Here is a 15,832-nt window from a genome sequence, read left to right as displayed (position 1 = left end):
TTCCATGTCAGGGAAAGAAACAAAAACCAAAAAACCTACAAAGCCAACCAAGCAATCAATTAAAAAACAAACAAACAAACAAAAAAGCCAGACAAATAAAAAACTAAACATAATTCTGAAGTTAAATCATTTTTTTTAATTTAGGAAGATGATTCAAGTTCAAAAATCTGTGGGGCTTTTCAAGAACTGCACTCCTAATTTCCTTCAACATTTCTGAGCATGCTAATTTCATGTGCTGTGAACAGTTAAACTGATTTTGGTCAAACTATTGCAAGTGAAGTAAAATGTGGGAAAGTCTGTAAGAGGTCCTAAATCACCTCAACAGTGTGTCCATTTTCTGTTCTGCTGTTTTCTATCTCTCCACTTCCAGGCAGACCTGAGGGTTTGAAGGATGTGGCAATAGGAAGCAGGGAAAAAAAAATATGAAATGTAATTCCATAGCTCCAGTCTTCACTCAAATGCAGCTATCATCAAAATACACACATATTACAAGAAAGTAGTCACCAGGCTTTTATCAGCAAGGTACTGACTCTTCTGGCTGGAGAAGGATAAAAAGCAGCAGAGTGTCTTGCTCACAACTGAGTTTACCCCAAAGAAAGTCATTTCGGTGACTTTCTGTCCAGCAGGAAAGGAGCAGACCTCATAAATTTTTATCAGCAGTTTCTAGAGAATCATTAAGGGTTCAACTGCCAGTCTTTGCCTGGCTGTAAATGGGGGAAACTGATCTTCAATTCCCAAACGCCTGAGACTTACAAGATAATGGTCATCCCAAAAAAATTCCGTCATAACAAAAAGGTGTTAGGGAGTACAGGAAACGCAACCAAACTTAGGGAAATCATTGCAGGCCTGATGAAAGAAAAGAACAGGTAGAACAATCAAAAGTTACTTTTGTCATATCTTCAGATTGCAACAAGTCAATTTGCTGTTCATCTGACAGTAACTTGTCCTGCAAAGAGGCACAACAGCTAAATGGAGTATTCATTCCTCCTCACCACTGGATGTCTGCTCCTTGCAGCGATTTCCAAAATTCTCTCCCTGAATTTTTGCTTGTGACTGTGCAAACATTTGTCCAATGGAAAGCAGCCAAAATACACTCATGTAGCTGGTTTACATTCATTTGCTATAAATGTGTTATTCATTCTTCACCTTTTCAAGTGGTACGTGCTTGTGAGGGGAGTGAATAGGATTAGCCCAGCATGAATGAATAGATTTTCATAATTAATGCAGTATTTGAATTTTTAATCCTGTATGCTTTTGGTGAAAAAAATTCTTAAGGCATTCATGAAAAACTCTTGCAAGACTTTGAGAGAAACACTTCTAAGAAATGGAACAGCACAGACAGTAATCTGCACTTTTACAGAGATTCTTTTCTTCCAAATTCTTTTAATTGTGCAATGACTGGATAAATGTTTAGCAAGTGGTTGTTTTAAAAGTACCTGGAAGTATAAAATGAGAAGTACTATCTTCAGTCAGAAGAAAGTATCATGTATCAGACAAACCAACTCTTTAAAGCCTGACACACTGTAATGATCTTATCTACACAGTAGAAACAGAAGATTGGATGTAGATTATATATGAACATTAAAAAACCAAGAAGGTGGTTCTAAGTATTTTGCATTATAAGCTCTTTGGCCATAGTTAATTATTTTTATTAGATCAGTGAATAGGACTACCAGCTAGTTAAAATATAGAGTTTCATTAAGCACTAAATCAAAACAGATGAGAAACATCAACTCTGAATAGTGTATTATTGCAGTATCACTAATGGTGTCCAAGATACCAGATGCAGGTGTCTGAGTTACCTCCCCTAAAAATGGTATCATTAGAGAATGCCATATGTTTTAATGCAGTCCTTTTCAGCTGTAACACATAGCTATTTCTAATTATTACAGCAATATTTTGGACTGCTAATGAATCAAGTGAGGTACTGAGTGATAGTTTGTCTAATGAAGGATCTACTTCACATTAAGGGGCCTCCTTGCAATTTCTTTGTCCTTTTGTTAGTAAGCACATCTTGACAAGTGTTCAGCTTTTACTTCAAAAATTTCTTCCATTTAGTTCAGGAGGTGGAGTGTTCCTTTGAAATATACTTTTACTGTTATAAGTGTGTATTTCTGTCTTTGTGCTGTCTTATGACTGTGAATTTTAAGAAATTTCTTTTTGAGGGTTATTCTCATCATAGAGAAAAATATCTAATGAAGAGATTATTAGTCTTATTATAAAAGTCAAGTGATTTCTCTCTCACAATCCACTGTTCACACCTTTTTCAGGCAAAAACTGCTAACTGAGGCAACCTACTGTGGAGCTGAAAAGCAGCAGCTGGATTGATCTACCACTGTGCTAATGAGCAATTCAGCTTCAAGAACACCTCTCCTGTGAGGAAAGGCCAAGAGTTGGATTTGTTCATCCTGGAGAAGAGAATCTTTGGAGTGACCTAATTTTGGCCTTCCAGTACCTGAAGGGGTTACAGGAAAGATGGAGAGAGACTCTTTACAAGGGATGAAGAGTGACAGGACAAGGGCAGGGCTAGATGGGATATTGGGAAGGAATTGTTCCCTGGCAGGGTGGGCAGGCCCTGGCACAGGGTGCCCAGAGCAGCTGGGGCTGCCCCTGGATCCCTGGAGTGTCCAAGGCCAGGCTGGACATTGGGGCTTGGAGCAGCCTGGGACAGTGGGAGGTGTCCCTGCCCATGGCAGGGGTGGCACTGGGTGGGCTTTGAGGTCCCTTCCAGCCCAAACCATTCTGGGATTCTGGGATTCTGTGAACACTGTTGAGAATAACTCTTCCTTCAGCTATGCCAAAAAGTAAGAACAGGACTGAGAGCATAAATGATCACAATGTGGTGCACTGACAAGGATGTCTAATAGAAAACATGAGCCATGAAAGAATCTACAGGATTTACTGACCACCCACACAGTTTTGCTGAAAGCCTCCATCTCTCCTCTGAAGCACAAACTCAAAGCAGTCTGAAAAAATCTGCATGTCCTGTTTACTGCATTGAGTTATTACCCTGCTATGTGTTCAACACCTTGGTTATAGAACCACAGAAAAACAGAACGGTTTGGGTTGGCGGCTCTCAAAACCCACCTTGTTCTACCCCCTGCCATGGACTGGGACTTCACTGGGCCAAGTTGCTCAGGGTCCCATCCCACTGCTACTGCCATGACCTAGGGCTGTATATCTACCAGACATGCCTCACAAAAATGCTACCTGGAGAGAAAGGGAAAAGAAAAAAAAAAAAAAGGAACTCTCCCTCACTTCAACAACCAGTTAAGTATCACAGAATACAAAGGCCTGTGCACAATGTTGCATAACCTGGAAAAATTCAAATGCATGAAGGAATCTGACTGTTGAAAACAACACACCATGATAGGTAAGAATAAAGAGATTAATAGCAGTAATGCTTTGTGCCATTTTAATGCACAGATGTCAGACTAAATATTTCATTAAATATTTTACATGTAGGACATAAAAAATTTCAAGGTATTGGTGTGAATAACTAGGAGATTACAGAGTAGGGAGTTGTGCAGTTAGTTGTACTTAAGGCAGCTGAACAAGAACTGTGTGCTCTGCTCTGTGCCAAAACCCTGACAGCAAAAAGAAGCTCCACAGAGGTTGGAAAAAAGGTTTTAGAAGCTTTCAGAATGGACTGAACAGTCCCATTCCCAAGCAAACACAACTCACCAGGTCCTGCCACAGGGGACATATATTGGATGCATGTTTTGCCTACTGGCCTGAGGGTCCTGCAGCATGTGACAGCTCCAGACCTGCCCAGCGCCTGCTGGACAGTGGGGATGTGTTCATTTATTTACAGATGCTGTGCATTGTTTTTTTTCTCCCCAGTAAGCTCTGCACATCTCTATCAATTCCAAGCAAAATGCTGGATGCCAAGTCACCACAGGGTATGTGTCAGCGTTTGTTAAACACACTCTGTACACTCTCATTAATTTTACATGGCTGTGGTTTCACTGTTGGGGAAATGCAAATGGCAGCACATGGCATTGCCCTGTGGGGAAACAAGGGAAACACTGCATATTTTAGTAACGCAGGATTCATTTTTCCAGCCTTCATAGACTTCTTTGCATTTTCTGCTGTACAGACAGTTTCTGTGCCACTTCTTCCCTGCCTACGGTACTCCTCTATAGACAGGAGTTTTTACACATGACTTATAAATCTCTGAATTTTAAAAACAATGAAAGATACGTTTTCATGGCAAGAGAATATTTCTGGAAAAAAAATAACCCCCCTTAATATTTAAAAAGCAACAGCAAAATCCTTCTTCCCTCCATATCCATCCATGGAGTTTGGAGGATGGCTCACACAGCATTTCAGTTCTAAAGCTTGCATACTCCCAGTCCAAATTCCCTATTATGGGACTTGAGAAACAGGATTAGACTGGAGCTGGATGAACATCCTACTTGATTTGTAAAGATAAAAAGAGCATTCCTCCTGCAGCGACTGTTTTTATTCTAATGTAGGAATAAGTTGCAGCTGAGGAGTTCTGTGGCCAATTGATGTTCCCAGAGAGGAACAGCAATCAGGGCTGGCGAAGCACAAGGTTAATGTGATGGCAGGGGAACATCAAGAGGGGAGGATGAGGGAAACTTGCTGCTCTGACGGAGCACATTTCTCCCACTATCAGTTTGTAACAGCCATCTTCTGCCTCTGCATTTTTCTGCCTGTTTTCACAGTATTCACTCAGGATTTCTTTACCAGCAAAACCTCTGAGCATGAAGACTCCATCTTTTGTAGATCCCATGACCATAGAAGGTTGCTTTGAGAAATACCTGTAACAATTTGTCTTCCACTTGACCCCTTTGTCTCAAGACCAGCAGTCTGGCACCAATTAGAAACCACAAAATTGGATGTACCTGGCTGTATTTTCCATGGGCAACAGTTCATTTATGTTTTCTAGCCTGATGTCAGCCAGCAACGACAGAACATGAGAAACACAATATGTACAAAGACCATTCAGTACAGGGACTCAGCTTCCAATGAGGACCAAATATTTTCCTTTTTCTACTTCACTAATCTCTAAGTATTCAGCAGCAGCCAGCTCCTTTCCCAGTATTCCACAGCTTCAGAGGTTTTCACTGTACTGTGGTAGTTTTAACAACATCCTGCTTTACTTGGTAGTTTTGATCTTGTTATATAACAGTACATCTATCACTCCCTGATGTGAATAATACAAGGTTAGGCACACAAATAACATAAGGACTTGGTAATTTATGATAGCTCAGGGAAGCCAGGGCCATAGATGCTGCCTCTGGAACAGCTGAAAAGATAGCATATATTGCACTAATAGAAATAAAAAGTTGAATATATTTTAATTATTTTCAAACTTCTGGCCAAAAATAATACCCAGTGTTGGATACATTGCTATTTTCAATCACCCAGTGATTTAAATCAGCATGTCTTGAGGATGTGCTCAAGGTTCACAGCACTATGAGGAGGCACTGCAACTACATTTAGAGATAATGTGAGAAAACTGTGTTTCTTCATAAAAAGGAGTACATTTTGGATTTTGCTTACTGCCACAATGTACTTGTAATAGATTCCTGATGATAAGAAAAAGAAAGTAAGTTTTGTACTAATTACTCAGTAACCAGCACTGTACCATGCACGATATAGACAGCATGAGGTATTTTCCACAGTAACACTTTGGAAAGTATGCATGTGGATCAATACCCAACATATAAATGCTAGTAGCACAAGGCTTTGGAAAAAGTTAAAATATATTAAATTTAAAAGAATAGAATATATTATTCTCTCAATATAATACAAAATTATGATGTCAAGCTTGCTGCCATAAGATGTGGAGAGTAGGATTTTTAGAATTTCAAACAAGAATAAGCTGTAAAAAGATTTTGTGTATGAAAATGATGTCATTTCTCACAATTTTTTTTTCACTAATTTTGAAGATTTTCATATCAAAGATAGAGGCCTTGAATAGTCATTCTTCCCTCAAACATAAGCTTTTTCTCATAGTCTATCCAACACAGTATTTTAAAATTTTTGGCAAGAAATCATTAAAAAAAAAAAAAAAAAAGAAATTATATAGGAAACAGATAAAAATTAAAGTAGCATAGCAAAAACATTATTTTGGGGCCTGGAAACAGGTGCTGAGAACTTATTTAAAACATTGGCCCAAAACCTGCCCACCTTTCCCTCTTTATTTCTGCCCTTCCTTCCCCTCCCCTATCCAGACACATTAAAAAAGAGATAAACACTCACCATTATAATGAGCAAATCAGAGTATCTACGGCTTTTCTTCAGGTGCTTAAACCACTTTTTGGGTCGAGTTCCAAATCTTCCTTTCTTGCTCATAATCAGCATTTGCAGGGTTATGTAAGTTGGAATCTCAGAAATTTTGAAGTTCTTTTTGTTGCAAAGACTACAAAAAACTGTAAAACAAGTAAAAAGAGAGAATAAAAATTAATAATTCCTTAAACAGGACAGAAACTGAAACTTATTTTACTTGTATGATATTCAGTGAAAACCTTCTTTTCCGCCACTTCCAGAATCTTGACTACCAAATGAAAGAAAAAGTTTAAACGTTTATTTGGATATTTTCGACTGCTTTCATGCATATGCATAATGTAATTGGTTTCCTGCTAGTTTGATTGTATTAATTCATCCTGTACACCATGAAAATAAAAATAGCTCCTGGGGAGTTTAAATTGTGTAGCAATGAAGATTATATGGGAGCAAAAGTCTGTTATCTGCCAACGCTGCAGAAATTAATGCTTAAATAGGGTTAATATGTCTAAACATATTCAATTGTTAGGATGTCTAAACATCTTCAATAACCTAAAATTTTGCCACTCATAATATTTTATCATTGTAAAAGACCAGTGGTCAATGATCCATCAAAAAACAAAAATGAGAAAGTATAATTTATTTGACTAGAGAGGTTTCTGGAAGAAAATATTATTATTTATATTGATAATAATAATAATAATAGTTTTATAAAAATATTGAATGTCTTTCTGTATCACAAGTCAGTGTTGAGTAGATGTCAAGCAGAACTTCTGATTTTTATTTCTCTTTAGAGTAGCAAGAGTTTCTCCCACATTTCCTTCTGGATTTTGGAAATTCCTTACTCTGAAGCTCCACTGGGAATTAGTCCCCATGGTATAATCTGATTTGTCTCACATTAATACCACTGTGTGTCTATTCAGTGAATTTAATAAGGATTCTCTCTGCTGACAACTAAAACAGTCAAACCTTTGACTGTCAAGAAATCTCCCTGAGAGCTGTAACTCATTCACAGACAAACTGAAAGTTTTAATAATCACCAGCTAAACCAACACAAAATATATGCTTGACAGGGAATTATTCACCAGGAGGAATTTCATCAATTTCTCTGGTACGTCTGTCAGAAAAACCTTTGGATCACAAATACATTATTTTCTCATTTTACAGTTTCTTCTACTAGTCCAGCAGCACATTATGATTTTGGCTGGTATGTAAGGCGAAAACCTGTTCCTGATGGTTGATTCAGAGAGAAAGATGGTATTTTTTGCCTCAAGGCATGGGGGTTTTTGATTCTCTTTTTCTTGGGTAAAGGGTGGATAGTTACCTTACTAATTTGAGGATCATTTCTGCAGATTCAGTTTTCTATAGGTTTTATCATCATATTATCTGAGTAGAGAATCTCCCATTTTTTAATAAATTTCAAGACATGGAATAGAGACAGTGCTACCTTCTACACAGTACTTATTAACAGATGATTAATTTAATTGAAATTTCTCTTACTTTGTGAAAGATGCTCTGAACAGAACTGTAACTACTCTTGGTGGTTGATTTTTAAACACAGATTAGTTTCAATCACCCAGTGCTATCTTGCACTCCATTTTCAATCAAGTTCATAAAAACCCCTGCTGCTGCGTAACACTTTCATTGGTTTTAATCAGTGAAAAGGTCAGGTAAAAATGCAGCATATTCCTACAGAATCCAGAAGAATTTTGCCATTTCTTTGTCTGTGAGCAGAGAGAGTGATGCAATTCACAGACTGGGTGATTAGAGCACTTACTGGAGGGACAGAGAGGTTCTCATTGTAGTGACTTTTCAGTCTTCCATTCAATCTGAATTGGCTTCAAATGACAAAATTGTACTTTAAAATGTCTTTATCCTGAAATTTCTCCAGAAAAATGAGCATCAGCGTTCAAACCAGCACAAACAGAACACAGCATTGAACAAATTTCTATTTGAGTGTCAGTCTTTACAATACTGTTAAAAAGCACTGATCTGCTTTAGCTTCCTCATTTGACAAATTCTTCTCAGAATTCATTTCAGGTGCTTCACTTTCATTAAAGATTTGTGAAAAGAAAAAGAAGCATTTTTTCATGGGCTGAAATGGAACAAGAGAGCTGTGATCATAATTCTTTCCCCCTAAAACCTTCAGTGGTTGCAGCAAGGCATGGACTCTGTAATCGAGAACAAGCTTTGATGTTTTGTTTTTTCCTTCTTTAACTCAGATTGCATTGACATTGTCAGAAATACATTTAACACCAGTGGTATTCACTTGTTACTGGTGCATTTTTGTTCAAAGGTTCAAAAATTACTCAAACTCTTAAGGTCTCTTCTTAAGGTCAGATCCAGGAAAAGACCTATGTGAACTTTTGCAGGAGGAACACCTACTAGCACTTGACTGCAGCACACTCCCAGTTTCATTTTTCCCTGTTCTCACAGTCCCCTGAGGTGAGATGTCTCTCTGATGAAATCACCATATCCATATCTATATACATATCCATGCACATCGGCCTGGAAAACCTGGCACACAGCCATGCTTCATGCTGCTCACCTTAGCCCAGCTGAATTCTCTGCTGTCTGTCAGTGAGACCAGTGACATTAGTGTAGCAGGCTGGGTTTGTAACTGGGCGTAAACACCTATTTAGTGTAGTGGTTTGGTCCAAGATACTCATTACTGTTTACCTTCTGTGAGATAAGAGTTAGGAGCAAATGCAAAGCAAAGCAGGCACCAGCCTTGAAAGAATATAAAGAAGTTTATTAACAGACCCAAAAGAAAAAAAAAAAATCATACCACACCTTCAGAACACTTCTCCTTCCCCTCCCCCCAGCTTTCTCCCTTCTGCCACTGACAATGTAAAAAGACAACCCTTGAGATGTTCAGTCTGTTACCACTTCCATAATAACCTTGTTCACTCCATTTAGGAAGAGGAGTCTCTCTGCCTGCGTGTGAGTCTCTTCCCCCGACTTGCAGCTTTTCCCACAACTGCTTTCGAGGGTCCACTCTTGAAGGTTTTTGGGGTACAATTATAAGGTTGAGCCGCTCAGAAACAAAAGTTCTCTTCCCATCTCTGGGAGCATTTCATCTCTAAGAACAGAGGCCCTTCTCCTTCCCTGGGAGCAAAGGGTCTTCCCCATCTTCATCTCTAGGACTATCTATGGGAGCATCTCTAGGGACTGAGGTTTTCTCCTTTCCCATTTGGAGCAAAAGTCCTCAGCTGGTCCATCTCTCCCTGTCCAAACTTCTCATGAAATTACAGCTGCGGCAGCATCTGCCTATCTCAGCGCAGGTGCTTTTGCTTACGAGTTGAACACTCCACCCCCCAGATCTTCATGGAATTACAACGGGATACTCTGATGTATCATAGCTTCACAACAGAATTTCAGCTTTAAGCATCTCCTCTCTCTCTTCCCTAGGGTTTTTAGCTCTTCACAGCAATAAAAAGGGTTAATCTCACCTCGGCCTTGCAGCTTTGCAGCTGGAATGTTGAATTTTTCTCATCGCAGTGGAGAGGGGGGAGAGCCGAGCCGCTCCGGCTGCCCACGGCAAGGCAGTGGGGGGGGTTCCACGGCTGGAACAGGTCCATCGGCTCCAGGATGGCCGTGGCCCGGCCCAGCCTGGCCCAAGCAGGGCCTGGCTGGGCCCGCTGGCCCCCACTCGGGGCCCGCAGCCACCGTGTCCCAGCGCCGGAAACGAGAGAGAGCTTGGGGGGGAGGTTTGCCTGTTCTTAAGTGTGGATCACAGAGGCGGCCACAACTTTAAGTGGCTTAAAGAATTGTCCATATTCAAACTGGCCAGCTGATAGGTTCTATCAGGTCCCAGAGGAAACTGTAAGCACCCCTTAGCAAGGACATCACCTCCGGGACTATGCTTGCTAACCCATGACAATTAGTCAACAAATTATCCTATTATTTAACAAAAGCTTGTGAGGCTTCAGTGTAATCTGGGAGGAACATCTGCCGTGTCTCAAAAACTTGAATTATTAACTTCACTCACCATTTTAGCATCACAGCCCTTGGTCTGCACCAAAGGGTCTTTGTGAAACAGAGTAATTAAGCAACATCCAGGAGGAAGAACACATTTTTAATGGAGATGGGTAATGAGTTTCGAACAAGAATGGATGATGTCTCTCACTTCTGATAAGAATGAGTATCCCTAGGGAGGGATAGCCATCCTAAACCAGAGTATGAAAGAAACCAGTCTAGGCCAGATATAAAGATTAACCTTCATCTCTTCAAAAAGCTGGGGAAGAAAAGAGAAAAGAAAGGAAAGGAAAAAGGAGCACCAAAATGCAGCAAGTGTATTTTCTCATCATTTCATTGGACTTGAAAAGGGGAGCTTAGTCATGGAGTAAACAACTGCCATCAGCAAGCACATAAATCTGATCTGTGCATCCCTCACTGCTCTGGGAAAGAATAAAATTCAGTCCTGGCCTTCAGGTCTTCGTGTGCTGTGTATTATGCCGGAAGTATCCTTTTACTGCCACACTTTAAATTTTATTTAGGTGTTTTCAGCACATTCTTCTGGCCACTCTAAAACGTTATTAGGTATGACTAAGGCTGATTTTTTAAAATCTGTATTATAGAAAAATAACTTCTACAAAATTAATACCTCCTACCTGTCTTTACATTCATTCCCTTAATTGAGGGTTGTTCCTTTTATGCCTTTTCTATTTTTAAACAAGTACAATATATATAAATTGAAAAGTTGAGCATGTGAGTAAGTGAACTTAGCATAGCATAACTTACTGTATTCTTCCAATTACTCTTCAATTTTTAAATAATTTCCTAAATCTAACTTCAATTACTGTTGGCGGGGGGAATATTTTCCTCTACTTAAAATATAAATTTCACCCAAACGAAATTATGGCAGAGAACAAATCTTGTAACCTCAAAAATGAAACAGACACTCTTTTAAGAAAAATTTCTTAAGCAGTCAATAGTCCTAGGCCATTTTCCAGCCAAAAAATATGCAAAGGGTTAAATTCCAGATTGCTGAATTGAGAAAAAAAACTTTGGTGCTTGTGTTTTAATTTTTGATAGCCAGAATTTCTCCAAAATATAAGCCTTCCTGATCAGCCTTCAATGATATCTAGCTGGCATTACTCAGTGTACAATTTTTCTCTGATTTTTCATAAACAAAATCAATATATTTAAATTTAAAAATAACAACTGCATACTTGTTAACTTGAGGGTTGGAATGTCAGAAGATATGGAAAACCCTCATCTTATAAATGCTGGTGACTTGGGAAAATCAGACCGTATTGTGCAATCTTCTGCAAAACCACAGGAAAACTCTCTATACAGCCCTAACCTACCATCTTCTGTGAAAAACAACAAACAAACAAAACAAAAACCAAGAACAACAAACCAGACCAAAAGAAAACAAGAAGCTTGCCAGGTATCTGGAACACATTTACACTCAGGTCCATTTCTTATGTCTCTACAGAAGTTGGTAGCAGACAAGCTTCCTCTGGAAATAACATATGCTAGCAGAGCAAGCATAAACCAGGCATAATTCTCTGGCAGATAAAACAATCATCAGGAACAGAATCTATTTTGCAATCCCTGTCTTGTAAAGCACTTATATATTGGTACTTTAAAAAAAAACAGAGAAATAAAGAGCAATCATTTGCGCCACTTTATCTTCTTTCCATTTCCTGGTACCAGGAGTTTGTGGGTATTTATGTTTCATCTGCATGGAACTCCGTTGCAAAGCTAATGCAATCTCCACTAATAACTACACCCTGGAATTACAGCTGTGGTAATGTCTTCCCACAAACCCCATTGTATTACCACCTAATAAAGTACTGCCTGTAAAGAAAACAGCTATGAGTGCCCCGTTTTTGATTTCTGGATTGTGTGTGAAAACTCAAAGACACTGCGGCACAGTGACAAATGCCCTGACTGCACATCTGACCCCCTCCATGAGGCAGCCAGAGCATCCCTCCCTCCTGCACAGCTACACCAGGACTGCTGCACCTGGTGCCACTGGAGACCAAGCTGTGATGCCACCCAGAGGTGCTCCAGACCAGCCTCATTAAACAGGGATGCCCTTCCACAAGCATTTGCCACCAGTCTCAGGATGAAGGAATCTGGAGAGATGCTAATTTTTTAAAAAAACATACCCAGGCAGCAGAAAAATGTAATTCTATTTAAATATTTCAGTGTGATTCTATCTAAACTTGTCCTTCTTAGACATAAAAGGAGAGGGGTATGAAAGAGAATAATCTTTTAAAGATGTTTATTTCTAAAAGTACTGTGAAGTATACATCTCTTGACTTGCTTGTAATGAAGTATAAATCAGTTAAAAATACACTGAATCACATTTCTGCACATGGGCTACCCTCTAGCTTTAGGCAAAACACTACAAACATCTGATGTAGCTACTGTACATCAGTCTACTGATGTTATAGTTTTTACTGTGCTCTTAAAGTGTGATATTTAAAAGCAGCAGATGTATACCTGAGGATTTCTTTCAAAGAATGATTACAGCTATGGAACACACTTGGTAGATTTATATACCTCAAATTCTTATAGGTTTACTCTTAAATGTTCAGGAAATAGGAAGGATAGAATTGCTCAGATACCAGGCTGTGCTGCCCCCAGCAAAAAATCCTAAGTTTTACCTTCCTATGTGGATTGTTTGGGCAGAGAAACACACCCTGTGCCATAACAGAACATGTTATTCATAGTGTAGACAGTACAAGATAGTCCTTTGAATGCAGGACTTTATATTTTACACATTCCTTCAATGCATCCAATGTTATAATTAACATTTCAGTTATAAAAGCACAACTACATCAGGAGTTCTTTCCAAAGAAAAAGAACAAAGGAGAATACTCACAATTTTATAACACGTTTAAAAAGGATTGAATATTGCAGCTCTTGGATTCCACATGGAAATGGAATATAGTCTGGGGGTTCTGTAAAGAAGAGCAAAAGGAAGAAACAGGTGATGGCATGTGGGAATGTTTATTTATCTATATGGATCCACATGCAATGCTTTATTTACAACCCTTTTGCAGGCAGAGAGGATTTTACATCCATTCTCCATCCCTTCTTCATTCATAATCCAAAATGAGAAATGCAGATTTCTGCTCACTTTCGGCAAGGGGGTTAACAGGGAATGTACTCAAATATGCATCTGGACATCATCTGGATCCCACCTGAAGCTGCTGCTTGGAAGGACAGCAAATTAGGAAAGAGAAGGATTGCAAATGCCTACATAAATTTTGTGAGCCATGCATAGTTCTACTCCATATATTTTAACTAGAAATAATTATGTGGAATTCAAAGTTTCTGAAAAAATATGTTTATTTTTTATTCCTTCCTTATTCCCACTGCAATCAGCACAACACAAGAGATAGTGTAGGACTAAGCCATTTAACTAATATTCTGGGGGATAGCAAAGAATCATGAAATACATATAAAGGTCAGGCATTTCTTTTTCATGTGCAGACTGTGTACAAACTGTGATATGTCAGCAAATGCCCTGACAGTTGCTTAAATGAAACACATGGTTGTGCCCTTGTTTAAGAACCTTTGTGTTAAACCTTCAGACACATCAATGGGTTTTGGCCTGAGCCTTGCAAATTCAGAACCTGTTGTTCACCCAAGGCAGCTAAAAGAATACAAACTCCCAAAGAAATTAGTTATTTGTTCCTGAAGTCACTTGATCACACAAGTCTCTGCTTTGATATAAATACCTACTAAAGCACTATGCAACTAAGAGATGAGTGTCAGGTTTATCAAAATAATTATTAATGTTAATCTGGTCATTCTTTATGATCATTCACACCCACACAAATGTATAGGCTGTCTCTCACAGGAAAAAAAGAAGAAAAGTAAAAAGGAAAAGAAAAGAAAAAAAGGAGAGGAGAGGAGAGGAGAGGAGAGGAGAGGACAGGACAGGACAGGACAGGACAGGACAGGAGAGGACAGGAGAGAAAGGGAAAGCAAAGGGGAAGGGGAAGGGAAAAAGGAAGGGGAAGGGGAAGGGAAAAAGGGAAAAGGAAAAAAGAAAAAGGCAAAAGGAAAAAGGAAAGGAAAAGGAAAAGGAAAGGAAAGGGAAAAAGAAAAAAAGAAAAAGAAAAAAAAAAAAAAAAAGGAAAAAACTATCCATATAAAAAGCTGTCCTTAAGAGAAACTGTAGTTCTTAAAAACGGAAGTTTTGCCAGTAAGTTCCTACTTCTTATACTGTATATATTTATTACACAGAGTAACTTATTAACACTAGGATTTATGGGAAATGCTTCATAATTTAGAATTCATTCTGGATGTTTCAAATTTTGGATGTCTCTGATGAGATAAGCCTTTTTAGAAGCCTTACTGTATGTGCGTGACTGCTCAGGATTTCCTGAAAATCCAGCTGCAAAATTGCAACACTCTCCTCTTTTCAGGAAACACGAAGAGCACTGCATCTGCATTACTTAAAATGTTATTTCTCCAACAGAACAGAAGCTGAGTAAAATATATTTACCAAAATTGGTAGCTATTTGTTTTTTAAAAACCTACCAATTAATGTTGCTGTGATGTATTGATTTTCTCCTCAGTGGTAACGAGGGCATGCAGAGCAGCAGAGCTTGGTCTTATGGCTGTAAAAAAGATTAAAATACTCTAATTGGGTAAAAAATATAGACTTATACACTGTCAAAATATGACTTCCATTTAACTTCACTGTTCACTAACATAACCTCAGCAAATTATGACAAACTTCATACCGCTGCAGTAGAAGAAGCTTTGAAGCAACACCGGTATTTAAAAATAAATAAATAAATAAATAAATAAAGCTCTGAATAAGTAAAAGGCTGACAGTAGATAATAAGTTACAGTTTTAAAAACAGTAATATCTTTTATTAGGTACCTGCTCTGCAATTAGCACTGGTGCAAGAGTCTTACTGAATCCCTATGGAGCTTCTAAGTAAGAAATTTTTTTTTTAATTATTAATTATTAACTATTATTAATTTTTATGCACTTTGAAAAGGCTTTAATAAGTGAAGAAATCATGCCTCTTGTTATACACACCCCCATTTTTCCAGAGGAGCTTCGGATAAGCCCAGAATTAACAGAAATTCCAAGACAATGGTGGATTTAAAGCTCAAACTCCCACTGCCTGTAGTGCCCAAGTCATACCAGATTCCCAATGCATGCATTTCAGTTTCACATATCGTTTCTGAACATACCAAGCTTTTGTAGTTGAGCAGGTCCCACCTATTAAAAACATCTGGCAGGTGAATATATTAAGCCTCCAAGTGAAGGCTTTCAACAGCCTAAGTATTTTTTCATTCTTGTTTACCCTTTCTATTTTCCTCTCATTTGTCATTTTTATCTTAGTTTCCCTTCCAACCATCTCCACTCATTTATTCACTGAATGGCTCATCTTCCATCATTTATATTCCTTTTCAACCTTCATTTCAAAACCCCTTTCACCTCCTTTTTCAGGAATACTATAACTGCGATAGAACAACATTTACACATTGCATTTGAGCTCTCAAAGAAAATGTATGACTGCTCAGGTAAACAACTCGAAATTATGATGAACTTATGCTTACAGAAGAAAAAAGTTCTGTAGGGCTA

At 38.5% G+C, this 15,832-nt stretch overlaps 1 long non-coding RNA gene across 1 annotated transcript; it reads right to left on the bottom strand.

The window, feature by feature from the left end:
- Positions 1 to 237: 237 nt before the first annotated feature.
- On the bottom strand, positions 238 to 14,843 carry LOC125320416. The gene is made up of 4 exons (XR_007201104.1): positions 14,770 to 14,843; positions 13,100 to 13,178; positions 6,235 to 6,404; positions 238 to 846 (listed from the first exon to the last, which is right to left on the bottom strand). It is a non-coding gene; the product is annotated as an uncharacterized LOC125320416 (long non-coding RNA).
- Between the last annotated feature and the right edge of the window lie 989 nt (positions 14,844 to 15,832).

Source organism: Corvus hawaiiensis, chromosome Z, assembly GCF_020740725.1.
Source record: "Corvus hawaiiensis isolate bCorHaw1 chromosome Z, bCorHaw1.pri.cur, whole genome shotgun sequence".
In the NCBI taxonomy this organism is placed as follows: Eukaryota; Metazoa; Chordata; class Aves; order Passeriformes; family Corvidae; genus Corvus; species Corvus hawaiiensis.
The sequence above is the reverse complement of the archived record's forward strand: the minus strand, read 5'-3'. Positions and strand labels throughout refer to the sequence as shown.